Below are 15,466 nucleotides of genomic sequence, written 5' to 3'. Positions count from 1 at the left end.
GCATTCTGATTTTTGTTTCTTCAGTACAAGTGGATATCTTCAAATTTAATTACAAATTCTTTTAGCTTTCTCTATATACCAGTGCCTGTATCTTTTTGTTATTAGCTATATGACTTGCAGTATTAGTTAGACACTATAAGGGTCATTACGACTTTGGTGGTCTTTTGGGAAGACCGCTGTGTTGGCGGCCGCCATCCAACCACTGTCTTTAGCGTTACACAGTGAAGTCTGCCAAAAAACAGCTACTTTTTCTAAACCGGCAGGACATTGGAGAACGGAAAAGAGGCGGTTCCACCACCAGTCCCGCCAGCCCAATAAAAATCCACCCATCAGATTACGATCCACAAATCATAACTGTGGTTCTTCCATGGCAGAAAACCATTGATGGTGTGAACCGCAGTGGTTTCAATTCACATCACACTGAACACAACACCACATTGGATGGTTTCAATACCCCACAACTGACACACATCCACACACTTGACATACCTACACACTCTACTACACAGCATACCCCTAAACAACCCACAATCCATTGCAACAGAACACCAATCACAGCAACAGAAGAGGAACAACTATCACAGCTTTTTCGATAAATACTTTTGGCACCCATACACATTTCACCATGCATACAACTCACACCTGCACAACGTACACAACACACAATTTATAGTCACACACAATACACAACAACCATCACCCACTCACATCACAGCACCTACACCTCATCACTTACATTTTTGTTAGCCTTTTACCTTTAACACTACCCCATCGCCTTTACCACCACTACCATGCCACAGATAGACCCTGTTGATTGTTCTGAAACCAGGATACTGGACTTGTGTTTCCTAATAGTGTAGCAGCTACCCTGATGATTTAAGCCACCATGACTTAACCCTTCACTGTCTACTTTGTGCATTTTTTTTGGTTACTATTCACACATATTATTTTGCACTTCCAAATAAAAAATACTTTAACACAGGTCCTGTGTAAGTGTCATTCATCAACCATGTACAACTGTCATGTATGCAAACTATAGTATCAATATGTCTCTCTGTATTGTTGTTCAACCTTTGTTATGGATATCACACATGCACTCTATCACCAGGATACTCGTTACATTGGGATTGTAACATAGACAGAAGCCAATGCAGCTGTATTCTACATCTCCACACATTTATTCCTAGATTTCCAAACTGCTGACAGAATAGTACTGCTAGTGACTTATGGTTGTCATCTTAGGTCTCATACACTAATAACCCACAGGGTAGAGAAGTTAGAGACATGTCAGTCTTCCTACAAGCCAAGAGGCATACAGATTGGTCCTTTGTAACAACATTTGAAAACCTTATCACATACCCATAACTTATCTTCCTAATAATCATACCCCATGATACAGACAGAGATCAGAACTGATTTCCCTAGTCCGGGGATATTTCACTTACATTGGTCACATACATGTAGGCTTGCAACTCACCTATGTCAGTCCACAGAGACATGCACAAAGAGGTCTGCAAAGTAGGAACACACTGGCAGCTATGTTACAGGTAGGCCACATACAACCGAAACCATTATGATGATAGATGCTCTGGTTCAACATTTTCACATGTGTCAGACACATATAAACACACACATGATAACATTTGACCACTTCCAGTACCAAACAGGTCTTCTTGGTGGGAAAACACACTTCCACCCCAGTGTCCTGACACTCTGGCCATATTTGTTACACTCTACATACTTAGCCAATCAGTGCCTGGGTTCATCCTTGTCCACTTCTCATGTCTGCCTGCAATTACCATCTGCCTCTGACACTATCTGTGACTTGTCAATGGTAATGAGCCAAACAGAGACTCAGCAAACCTGTGATTGACAGAGATGAGGTATAGGACATAGATGTGAACATACATCAATTCTGACAAGTCATTTCTACAAGTGTGACTTTGCATGTGCAGTTACAATTCAAGACACTGAGGCCCGTATTTATACTTTTTTAGCGCCGCATTTGCGTCACTTTTTGACGCAAAAGCGGCGCAAACTTGCAAAATACAATTGCATTTTGTAACTTTGCGCCGTTTTTGCGTCAAAAAGCGGCGCAAATGCGGCGCAAAAAAAGTATAAATACGGGCCTGAATACCACTCTGTTCTGTACATAAAACCAAATTACAAACTGCATGCACAATAGACTAATTGGCATTGGACCTACTCAAGACCTCACGGATGATGGTAAATATAAGGTGGTATGCCCGCCATCAATTCTGGGTCACAAAATGAAATCTCACTTTTAAGTTGACATCACATACTATGAGTCAGTTGAAGTACTGATTGATGACATCTGCCCTGGAGTCTCCAGCTTCATTTTCATCTGGCTCATCATCACTTGGCAAATCTGCATTTCCACCCACTGGTTCTGCTGCCTCTCCCTCATCTGGTATGAATGGTATCGGACTTCTCAGGGCAAGGTTGTGGCGCATGCAGCAGGCTACAATGATTTGACATATCTCGGTGAGTGTGGAGGGGAGAGATTGCCAGATATATCCAGGCAGCAAAATCTTGCCTTCAGAAGCCTAAAAGTCAGCTCAACGGCACGCCTTGTCCTTCCATGGGCCTCACCTTAGTGGACTTCCACTGGTGTGGCTGGGTTCCCTCACTGTTTTCAACAACCAAGGATGGTTTGGATAGCCTGAGTCCTGTGTCATGAATAGGTATAACACAAGCATATATTTGGGACATGCACATTTGATACAGCAACAGAAAATGTGACTTACCAACCAGCCAGGCACTCTCTGTGTAGAGTTGTGTCATCAGCAGTAGGATATTGCTGATTCGCATGATGAAGGAATCATGGACTGATCCTGGATACTTTGCACAGACTTGTAAAATGTACTGGTCTGCCAAATGCACCACGTGGACACTGATGGAGTGGTGGTGTTTACCTGTTCATTTGCACTGGGGGTAACCAAGGCAACATTGGTGTTATCTATTGCTCCAGCCACATGTGGAATGTGTCTCATAGCATAAAACTCTGCCTTCACATGGGCCAAATCCACACATTGGGGACACCTGATTTAGCTGTCCAGGTGTTTCAACAATGCACACAGTACATCCTTCAAAACTAGACTGAACATGGGTTGAAACATCCCTGCAGTTAGGGCTGCTGTATTCTGAAATGACCCAGTGGATACGAAGTGTAGCACTGACATGACTTGAACGATGGGAGGTATGCTATTGGGAGTGCGAATGGCAGGCATCAGATCTAGCTCCAACTGATCACAAAGGTCCATGATTGTCTGCCTATTCAGGCAATCGATCTTTATGATATGTCTGTCCTCCATGGTGTGCAGGTCTAATAGCGGGTGGTACACTGGAGGTTGTCTTCCTCTCCTCATGCCAGGGTATACATATGGAAAAACAAATAGATTGTAGGTAGCTTTGTACACAAAATGAACATGTTCATATACAAGTCAGACATATCTGCTCTCAATGTCAAAGACAACATATGACATCTGAAGTACAGCATCCTGCTATGTATCCTATGACACTCCGCTTGGTTCACATTCCCTGAATCCTTTAATGCACTATACATGCATACTTCTCTGTGACAGTCAGTGTTTGATAGTCAAACTTAGTGTACATGTGAAACATATTTGTTGCATCTATGCTACATTACAGACGCACATAGGATATTGAGAATAGGCATACGTTTCCATTTCCACCATTCCCTCTATCACACAGCTTTTACAACTCATATGCACATTTAAAGTACTAAACATGAAAGTAGCACTCACTGATATTTCACACCATATAGGGAATCATTAATGAGGGAGATTCCCATACTTTTCAACACATATAAATGCATCAAAATGGCAGCTGCCTGACCTACTGTACTGGACATGAGGAAATGTCCTCACTCTGCCGGTGATGTCATCATGGTGGTAGGCAGTTACAACTGCAGTAGTCATTGCTATTGGAAAACATTGCTGCCTTTGGCCGACTTGGGCCAAAGGCGATGTCCACCCCCGGTGATGTGACTGCCATCTTCTGCAGAATTGCTGTGTACTGCCTGTGGGAGATATCATGCCACGTCCTTCAGGTGATAGGGCCCCAGCTTTCACCCCAGAAGAGCTCGACAAGCTTGTTGAGGAGGTCCTACCCCTGTATGAACAGCTATATGGTGCACCAGAGGAGCAGGTACGTCCAATGGTATACCATTAAGTGAAAGTTGGAGTGTGTATGGTGGTGTACATGACATGTGAATTAGTGAAGGTTTCTGGGTGTATGGAAATGTCTAAGGGCCTGATTCTAACTTTGGAGGACGGTGTTAAACCGTCCCAAAAGTGGCGGATATACCACCTACCGTATTACGAGTCCATTATATCCTATGGAACTCGTAATACGGTAGGTGGTATATCCGCCACTTTTGGGACGGTTTAACACCGTCCTCCAAAGTTAGAATCAGGCCCTAAGTGTGCATAGATGTACAGTAGTGTCACATGGTAGATAGTGTATCATATAACTTCCTTCATACATAGCATAGATTGCAGCATGGACAACAATGATGGTGTGACACTCCAAGTTATGGACAGTCATGTGGCCTGGTCATAAGTATGTAGTCAACACCAGGTACTGAACATGCATGTTGTATGGGACACTACACTTCACACATGGGGTGCCTTCAGATGCTAAATTGTAAAGGTGTTTGAACTTAGAGGATGGGAATGTGTGCCTACTTCTTTGAGTGAAGTGTTTTGGCCACTTGTGTTGGAATGGTGTATGTGGACATTACTTTCTCTTTTTGTCTGTGTCAACCATGCAGGTCAACGCTCATTAAAAATAGGGAATCTGGTGTGCCATCACCAAGCAAGTGCAGACCCTTGAGGGTCCACAGCCGACAGAGGCACTGTAGGAAGTGGTGGGAGGACTTGAGACGCTGCTACCAGAAGACTGCGGAGGCCCAGCTAGGAATGTCTTCCCAACGAGGGAGGGGTGCCATCAGACCTTGACCCGTCTAATGGCCCGCATTTTGGCGGTGGCCTACCCTGTGTTAGATAGGCATTTGAGGCCAGCATAGCAGTCACAAGGGGGTAATTACTGACTACAAACATTTAAATCCTTCTGCCAGTGTTTAATGTGTAAGTATCTAAACTGTGACAATGTGGTAAGTGCTAAAGGTAAATGGTCTCCTAGGAACACATAGAGGTGCAGTTGGTGCCATTGATACTCAGGTGTGGACATGGTATTGTTTATAGGAAGAAATAACTCACCTATGTTAACCCTATTGTATGACAGCATGTGGTGATGCACATGTGACTGTGTCATATGTGACTGTGTCATATGTGTATCTCTACAGAGTTATACATTTGTGTAACTGATGTGTCATCCTTCCCACCTACCAATCCATAGTCCAGATATCCTGTTGGTAAGTTGTCTAGCTGTTTGGTCTCAGTCCTTCCTATTCCACTGGATCTAGCTCTATATGCAACATAAAGTCTGACAGGTGAGAAACAGGCCAAATAACCCTGACTTGTGAAATCGATATCCACTTCATGTGCAGGTATTATCTCATTCAGATATTTCACATGGCATACTTGATACACTTTCTCAGAGGTGTGAGGAGGCGTCCTCATTGTCAAATGTGTACTGAACATTGGCAAATGTGATGTTTGATCAGAGTGGACATCATACATGATGGAAAGGATGGTGGTAATTATACATTCCTAGTGTAAGACATATCGTGGACGTGTGAGTTCAGACAGCTGTACCATATACATGTTATTGAGAAGGTTAGTGCCTACCCTGCTATTTACTTAGCCAATTTATTTTGCCCATGATACATAGGGCAGGATATCTCCTATATAGGTACAACATCCACTTTTTCCAACATCATGTGTACATTGGTACTTTCTGTCATTCAAATGATTTAGGATTTAGGTTTGGCATAATTACGTTTGCTCTTCTAAATGTGGTTTTAAGCATTTTAGTATGGATATGCTCATTTCACCATGACTACATAGAGTTGCAGGTGTTGTAGTTGACAGTTACATGTTGATAGATTGGTATATGTTGTCAGCCAAATAGCTGGACTCTAGATGTTTGTGTCAATCGTGGAATTGTATGTGGGCTTCATGCACACAAAGGTGTCCATTGTATTGAAGATGTTGGTATGCTCTCTGTGGTTGTCTCTGGGTATATTCTGTGTGCTAAGTAGAGCCCCATTGCTGTACATGACTTTGCTTTCTATGTGAGAATGAATGACTAAGATAAGTAGGCCCTGAATGTCTGTGAAATCCTTTACAAAAACACAGTTGATACATGTGTTGGAGAGATGGCTTGGGAGTGTACTATACTTCAACATTAGATATGCAAAATAATGTACATGCACCTGAGTTATTTGCCATTGTGAATGTTTTAGACACAGTTACATTTTAGATGGCTAAGCAACATGCTGTGCTGTAATTGGAATGTGATTAAGTAACTTTCAGAGAACATGGGATCTGGCAATGAACTGAGCAAGTGAAGATTTGGAGTAGGTATGATTTTGAGATCAAAGTAAACACTGATTTCCATTGATGGTTTGTTGTTTCACAGTGATACTCTGTGTGGGGACACACTTTTTCTGTTGCCAATTCATCTTGTGCAGGAATAGTTCTTGTTTTAGCTGTACTGATAAGATGGTGATGTAGTGGTCAGATAGTAGGCTTATGTTTGGTGTGACATTTTTGTCATATAGGTTTGTGAGAAGTCTGTTGTTGTGACATGATGTTGGCTCAAAATGGTTCCTACCTGGGGGTGTTTTCTACATAGATCTTATGTTACTGTTGTGTATGGTGCAATGTACGTGTATGTAAAGAATGTGATGACCTTACCTCTCTCTCTGTTTCTCAGCATCAGCATCAACAGCCAAAGAAGACGGTGCACAGCCGAGTAGGGAAGGGGCTGGCCATGGGACCCGGAGGGCTGATACCACTGACACTGAGGGACCCAGTGGCCCAGAGGGCAAGGGGAGTGCCATGGGGGAGACAGGATCCACGTCTTTATCTTTGGAATCCTCCTCCAGTGGACACTCACTGGTGGTGGCGGACCCATCTGGGACTACCCCAGCACCATCTAAGACTGTCATCCCCTTACTACCACCGCCCACCCTGTAGCTCCCCACCCAGTTGCTGTGCCCACTCACCCAAGAGGGTGGGTGTTTCTTTGCCACAGGCACCTGTGCCCTGCCCCTGTTAGCCTTGCTGCACTCAGTGAGAAGGCTATTGACCTCCTGAGGTCCATCTCTGTAGGTCAGTCGACCATCATGAATGCCATCCAGGGACTAGCAACTCAGAGTAATGCATTCCTGGAGGGCATTCACAGTGTGCTGGCTGACCTACAGTGATCCTTTCCGGCTCTGGCCTCTACACTGATGGCAGTCACCATTTGTCTTCCACTCCCCTACACCTTTCTCTTCCTCATCCCAAACCCCTCTTCTCTGACCTAGTCAAAGCACAAAAACAGACAGGCATGCATCCACCTCAAAATCCAAGAGTAGCTCAGACAAAGACAAGCAACACAATACGCGCCACTGGCATGAACACAAGCAGCATTCAGATGCACACATGGTGACAGTCACAACCTGCCCTGCCACACCCATCATCCCAGAATCACTGACTGCACACCTGACATACCTGCAAACACTTCACCAATATTCACTGATCCAGCCACCACACCAATCCTACCCACAGACAGCACTACAACAGACCCTCAGACATCCATGCAGTCACCACATCAGCAGACACCAGAAACATTGGCACACATATATGCAGCACATCCACCATACCTGCAGTCACCATCCCAACAAACAGTCATCCATCCACCCACCACGGCATTCCCCAGCACCACTACCCCACTCATCCCAAGACACATAAATACCTGCACTCACCCACCCAACAGACACCCACCACTCACAAACATACCAGGCACAAACATGCACCCATTACATCCACAACAACACCTCAGACAAACACTCCCTCTCCCTCCACTCTTAAACCCTTTTGCTATGACCGTCCCATGTGTCTAAAAATATTTCCTTTCAGAGTGTACTTTTTTCTGTCCCCATGTCCAGCTTTACCACATATAAGACCTCCCCTGCCCCACCTGCAAGCAACAATGCCCCTCCACATGACAAGAATTCTACCCCTCCTAAGAAGACCCAACCCTCCCCTAAATCTAAGATGAAGCCAAACCCCCCAAAACCAGATCCCCAAAGCTCCCCTAGAAAAACTAAACCCAAATTCCCCATCTGCCACCCCTTATAACCCCTGAGGTACCTGCCTTCCCCATAGATGCACCTGCCTGTGCAGGTTACATGGCGGTCTGTGTGCATTGGCACTTTTATTTATGGACTGGCCTGTGGCCTTTCTTTTTCCAATTTATTGGATTTAATAATAATTTGAGCCAACCTGTTGCTGGTTTCCTGCTTAAATCTTTGTTATAAATTTCTTTCCCTACTATGGGGGTATTCCTAGCTGACATTAGTTTTGTGTCTGTATGTGTGTATGTACGTGTGTGCTGCTTGGGCTATCTGTGTTGTTTAGCCAGTATGTGAGGTTGTGTGCAGTGCTTTGCCCGAATGTGGTAGGGTGTGTGTTGTGAGATGGACAAATGTGTGTTCTAGATTTTTTGTAATGTTGGGATTAGGTGTTGTTTGTGTTGAGATGTGTTTTTTGGTGTGTTGTGTGTCTTTGTGTGCTTTGACTGTGTGTGTGTGCCTGTTTTGTGCATGGTATGTTAGCTATGATGTGTCCCTGGGTAGTGTCCCCTGTGGGTCCCAGCCATGAGATCGGAGATTGTGTGGCTGTGTTGTGGTTGTGACGTGTTGTGGTGTTGTGGGGTATTGTGTGAGTGTGGGCCTGTGCAGTGGTTCTATACGTACCTGTGTGTGTTTGTGATGTGTGTATGTGTGTGTGCGTGTGTGATTGCCATAGCGTGGTTGTTGTGTACATGCAAGTGTGTGCGGCTGTATGTGAGCGTTTTGTGTGCTGTAACATGTGAGTGTCACCCTTGCACCCCCTTCCCACATGTATGTTGTGTGAGTGCACAAAATTGAAAATCTACAACAGTTCTAGTTGCTGTCATCGTCGCAGCTTCCGGAGTCATTGGGCAAGCAGGAACAGCGGGAAGGCATCTAGTTCAGGTTCCGTGGCAGCCGCAGCAGAGTATGGCCTCCTGAAGGTGAGTGTCTCCTTTTATGCAGTTGGTTTCTGCCTGGGTTTCTGTGGTAGTGCGACCTTGGTGGAAACCTTGGCGGTGTGTAACCTCATGATCTGTCCTGCAGACACATTGGGGGTCATTCCAACCCTGGCGGTCATCGACCGCCAGTGTGGATGACCACGGAAGCACCGCCAACAGGCTGGCGGTGCTTCCCTGCCCATTCTGACCGCGGCGGTAAAGCGGAAAAGGGAGATCCGCCGGATTTCCCCTGTCTGGGCTGAATCTCCATGGCGGCGCTGCAAGCAGCGCCGCCATGGAGATTCCGACCCCCTTCCCGCCACCCTGTTTCTGGCGTTTTTTCCCGCCAGGAACAGGATGGCAGGAACGGGTGTCGTGGGGCCCCTGGGGGCCCCTGCACTGCCCATGCCACTGGCATGGGCAGTGCAGGGGCCCCCTAACAGGGCCCCACCATGATTTTCACTGTCTGCTTAGCAGACAGTGAAAATCGCGACGGGTGCAACTGCACCAGTCGCACCCCTGCAACACCGCCGGCTCCATTCGGAGCCAGCTTCTATGTTGCAGGGCCTTTCCCGCTGGGCCGGCGGGCGCTCGTTTGGTGGGCGCCCGCCGGCCCAGCGGGAAAGCCAGAATGGCCTCCGCGGTCTTTTGACCGCGGAGCGGCCAAATGGCGGTGACCGCATGCGGTCAGAATGACCGCCATTGTCTCTGCCGGCCTACAGATGGCTACTGTCTTCTGTGGCAGCCAGACCACAATGTTGGTGCCGGCAGTGCTTTGGCTGTGTTCTTTACTGAATGCCACCAATGTCATCATTTGGCAGTCTTTTCCACTAGCCTGTTGGTGGGTACGACTGCCACCACCAACATCGTGGTCATGAGACCAGCAAACTCATAATGAGGCTCTACACATATAAGTAAACATAACATCTGTAACAACATATCTAAGTCAGTTAAACTTAGAAGGACATTTCACTTTTAAATATGAAGCTCCCAGATCAATGTCCTACATACAGCCTACCTGACAAGTGAACTTTGAGCACTAAAATTACAATTTAAAGACTGACAAGCTACCTATTAATGGCAACTTCAGCAGACAGTAAAGATGCATGCTTAGGGGCATGTTTACGAGAAAGTGGTACATTGGTTCCGATGCGCCACATCTCTTGCGTCACTCTTGTCCCCCCTAACAACACCATGGTTGCACAATATTTACAATACGGTGCACCATGGTGGTCATTACCACAACAATGTCAGAATGTTTGACACCGTTGTGGCACTTTGCTGCACTAGTGTCAAAAATGATGACGCTGGTGCAGCAAAGTACAGGGAGGCCCATTGATTTTAAAGAGCAGGCATTAAAAATGATGGAAAAATGGCACAGTGAAATCTAGTAAACCTCCCTGCGTGGGGCCGCCCCCTTGCATACATTATGCCTGGCGCAGGCATAATGTGGTGCAAGGGGTTACAAAGTGGCACAATGCATGCATTGCGCCTCTTTGTAAACCTGGCATGGGGGAAACACCACCTTAGAGCTGCTTAAAAAATTATGGTATGGCAGCGATAAGGCAGCACATGAAGCATGTAAACATATCCCTTGGAGTGTGCAATAGTAGGCCTGAGCCATGTTTAAAGAAATAGCTATCTGTATATATGAGTAGGTTGTGGCAGTACCTGTCTACATATCTGAGTGTTGGAAAATGGGTCATTGGTAAGGGCAGGTAGGTACCTACACTTAGCAATAGGCCACTAACCTCCACTTAGGTCCAGTTAGGTCTCAGTAAATTAAACCCAGCTCAACCCTTGGTAGCTTGGCAACGAGCGTCAAGGCTTAACTTAGGAGACAGAGGGGGTCATTCCGACCCTGGCGGTCCGCGGAAGCACCGCCAACAGGCTGGCGGTGCTTCCTGGGCCATTCTGACCGCGGCGGTAAAGCCGCGGTCAGAAAAGGGCAACCAGTGGTTTCCCGCCGGTTTACCTCTGGCCCAAGGAATCTGCCATGGTGGCGCTGCTTGCAGCACCGCCATGGGGATTCCGACCCCCTTCCCACCATCCTGGTCCTGGCGGTAAATACTGCCAGGAACAGGATGGCGGGAACGGGTGTCGTGGGGCCCCTGGGGGCCCCTGCACTGCCCATGCCACTGGCATGGGCATTGCAGGGGCCCCCAAACAGGGCCCCATAAAGATTTTCAGTGTCTGCTGTGCAGACACTGAAAATCACGACGGGTGCCACTGCACCCGTCGCACCCCTTCAACTCCGCCGGCTCCATTCGGAGCCGGCTTCATTGTTGAAGGGGCTTTCCCGCTGGGCCGGCGGGCGGCCTTCTGGCGGTCGCCCGCCGGCCCAGCAGGAAAGTCAGAATGACCGCCGCGGTCATTTGACCGCAGTACGGTCTTTTGGCGGTTCCCGCTAGACGGGTGGCTTCCGCCGCCCGCTGGGGTCGGAATGACCCCCAGAGTGTAAAGCATTCAAATATCACAAAACAGTAATGAAATAAAACACAGGAAACAGTTTAAAAATCCAAAACCAATTTATAAAAATAGATTATATTTTTACCTTTAAAATGACACCAAAACGAATAAAATCGGATAAGGGGAACCGGAGATATGAATTTTTAAAGATTTTTTTTTTTTTTAGCACCTAGAAACAAAAAGCGCCAATCGGGTCATCTGGTTGCACCTTGACCAGGGCAAAGTCAAAGTTTAAGGCCGACCGCGATGGAGCCCTGCTCGGCTACAGACTGCCGGAGGCCTTGGTTAAAAGTTTACCTTCACACTTAGGGGGTCATTCCAACCAGCTGTCCCGCCAGCAAGTATGACCGTGGCGCAAAAGCCACGGCCATACCGCCGGCCCCTCCATTTTCCCGCCAGGTTTCCACCTGGCGGGCATAATCCCCAGGGCAGCGGTGCAAGCACCGCTGCCCTGGGGATTATAAGTCCCTGACCGCCAGCCTGTCCGTGGCGGTAGACACTGCCATGGAAAGGCTGGCAGTAAGGGGACGCACGGGGCCCCTGGGGGCCCCTGCACTGCCCATGCACTTGGCATGGGCAGTGCAGGGGCCCCCGGGCGTAGCCCCGTCGCGCATTTCACTGCCTGAATTTCGGGCAGTGATATGCACGATGGGTGCTACTGCACCCGCTGCACATCAACATTGCCGCCGGCTCTATTACGACCCGGCGGCAGTGTTGATGTGCCATTTCCGCTGGCCCAGCAGAAATGTCGGAACAGGGAGGCATGAATACCACCGGCAATGGGGGTATTCTGTCTCCCCCGGCCTCGGCGGTCTGGAAGAAAGACCGCCGAAGTCGGAATGACCACCTTAGTCTTTTTTTCAAAAATTTTCTTCAGTGGGACGAACCTGCCAGTCCAGTCCGACCTCCTGGAGCCCTTCTCCGGATACGCGATGCGGGAATCCTCGGTGGAGATTTTTACCTTTGGACTTAGTGGGTCATTCTGACCCTGGCGGTCTTGGACCGCCAGGGCGCAGAATGACGGAAGCACCGCCAACAGGCTGGCGGTGCTTCCAAGCCCATTCCGACCGCGGCGGTAAAGCCGCGGTCGGAAAACCGGGGCCGGCGGTTTCCCGCCGTTTTTGCCCCGGCTGGGCGAATCCGCCAGGGCAGCGCTGCAAGCAGCGCTGCCCTGGGTATTATGACCCCCTTATCGCCGGCCTGTTTCTGGCGGTTTTCACCGCCAGGAAGAGGCTGGCGGTGAGGGGTGTCCTGGGGCCCCTGCCACTGCCCATGCCACTGGCATGGGCAGTGCAGGGGTCCCCTAACAGGGCCTAGCAGACAGTGAAAAGCGCGACGGGTGCAACTGCACCCGTCGCACGGCTGCAACACCGCCAGTTCCATTCGGAGCCGGCTTCTGTGTTGCGGCCTCATTCCCGCTGGGCCGGCGGGCGCTAACACTTTCTCGAGGTGAAAATCCTTCGACCGGGGTAAACCTGGATCTTGATCTGACGTCCCTGGAGCCCTCCTCGGATACACTGGCTGGGAGGTCCCGGTCAACTTTTTACCTTCAGACTTAGGGGGTTATTACAACTTTGGAGGAGGTGTTAATCTGTCCCAAAAGTGACGGGAAAGTGACGGATATACCACCAGCCGTATTACGAGTTCCATAGGATATAATGGACTCGTAATACGGCTAGTGGTATATCCGTCACTTTACCGTCACTTTTGGGACGGATTAACACCTCCTCCAAAGTTGTAATAACCCCCTTAGGGGGTCATTCCAACCTCAGCGGTAAAAGGCGCTTACCGCCGTTCAGAATATCGCCATAACACCGCCGCGGCTGCGGTAAACCGCCACGGTCATTCTGACCCACGACAGGCAAACCGCCAAAATACAGACATCCAAAAAAGTCCGCCACACCAAAGGGCAGCGAGAAACTGGCGATGACCAAACTTCCACCGTCACGCCAACAGAAATACGCCCACACTATCATGACACACGAATCCACGCGGCGGTCTTTCAACCGTGGTATTCCATTGGCGGTACACACCGCCGTGCTCAAAATACACACACACTTACAAAATACAACCACATTCAACAATTCAAAATACACACACCTGAGACACATACACACACCACTCCCACACACCCAATTAAATATAAAACACACACCCACATCACCCACAAACCTCCACTCCTAGAAATTCGTGAACACACACCGAGAAAAGACATCCGAGCACCCAGACGCCCAATTCACTGTCACCCAGCAATATTTGCACGCACTTCACACAACACAACAATACACATCACCACACTTAGCACCACACAATCCACCCCACACATCACCCACACCACCCCATGGCACCGCAAAGACACCCCAGGTTCCCTGATGATGAACTCAGGGTCATGGTGGAGGAAATTGTACGAGTAGAGCCACAGCTGTTCGGGGCACAGGTGCAGCACACCACCATTGCCAGGAAGATGGAGCTATGGAGCAGAATAGTCGACAGGGTTAACGCTGTGGGACAGCACCCAAGAATTCGGGACGACATCAGGAAGAGGTGGAACGACCTACGGGGGAAGGTGCGTTCCATGGTATCCAGGCACAACATCGCGGTGCAGAAGACTGGCGGCGGACCCCCACCTCCTCCCCCAGAATTTACAACATGGGAGGAGCAAGTCTTGAACATCCTGCATCCTGAGGGCCTCGCAGGAGTAGGTGGAGGAATGGACTCTGGTAAGGCAAATCTTAACTACTTCTCCCCCCCACCCCACCTGCATGCCAACTCATACCCCCACCCTCACCGCCATCACATCCTACTCCTTGCAACTGTCTCACCATCACAACCCACCCATCCCAACACCTAGCCCTGCATGCGTCCACAAAGCATGGACACCCATCACCTAAGCATGCCCACTGCACATACACATACAAACCCCCCCCCAACCACCGTCACAACAGCCCCCACAAAGGAATGCCAGCACTGGGGTACACGGGCACCCACCCATTGCACGCTATGACACACACAGAAGCAATAACCATGCTTTTATACCCCTGTAGGAACCGAACGTCACGTCACCGTGCAGGAGGGTCCACAAATGTCCCCTCCACCCCCAGAAGAGGCCCACAGTGAGGACAGCAGCTCTGTCTCCCTGGATCTAGATGACCAGACCGGTCCATCGGGGACCTCGGGACAGTCGGTTCCCCTCACACAGCCACAGGCCACAGTAGACCTTCCCCCCTCTGGGAACACCAGCACAGCACTCACCCAGCGGGCCCATACCTCTGTCCCCAGGACACGTCAATCAGCGGTGTGTCCATCACTACAGGGAACCCAGGCTAACCCACCACCCCAACAACAACAGGGACCTGGGGGCAGTGGTAGTGGGCACACGGTCCAGGGGACAGAGGCCCAGGGAAACAGGGGAACTGGGAGGGGTGCTGTGCGACAGGGGGGAGACAGGCCCAGGGAACCCACTCTCCACAAGGCCCTCTCCTCCATCATGGGAGCATACCACCGCTCCCAGGAGACGATGGCGACGGTCCTGGCCAGGTTTCAGGAGATCCAGCTTCTGCAGGAGGAACAGTATATGGGGCTCAGGGAGGAACTAAGAAACATCAGTTCCGCCATGGGTACCATCGTAGTGGCCCTGAATGAGGTAGTAACGACATTGCGGAACACTGTGGCACCTCAAAGGGCCCCTGACACTAGAATGCACCAAGAACTGCCTACCACCTCCGCCGGCGCTAGTGGACAGGAGGCCCCGACACAAGACCAACAGGCGACCAGAACCCCACCCCCT

This window comes from Pleurodeles waltl, chromosome 1_2 (genome assembly GCF_031143425.1).
Source record: "Pleurodeles waltl isolate 20211129_DDA chromosome 1_2, aPleWal1.hap1.20221129, whole genome shotgun sequence".
NCBI classification, from domain to species: domain Eukaryota; kingdom Metazoa; phylum Chordata; class Amphibia; order Caudata; family Salamandridae; genus Pleurodeles; species Pleurodeles waltl.
This window is presented reverse-complemented; position numbering follows the sequence as displayed.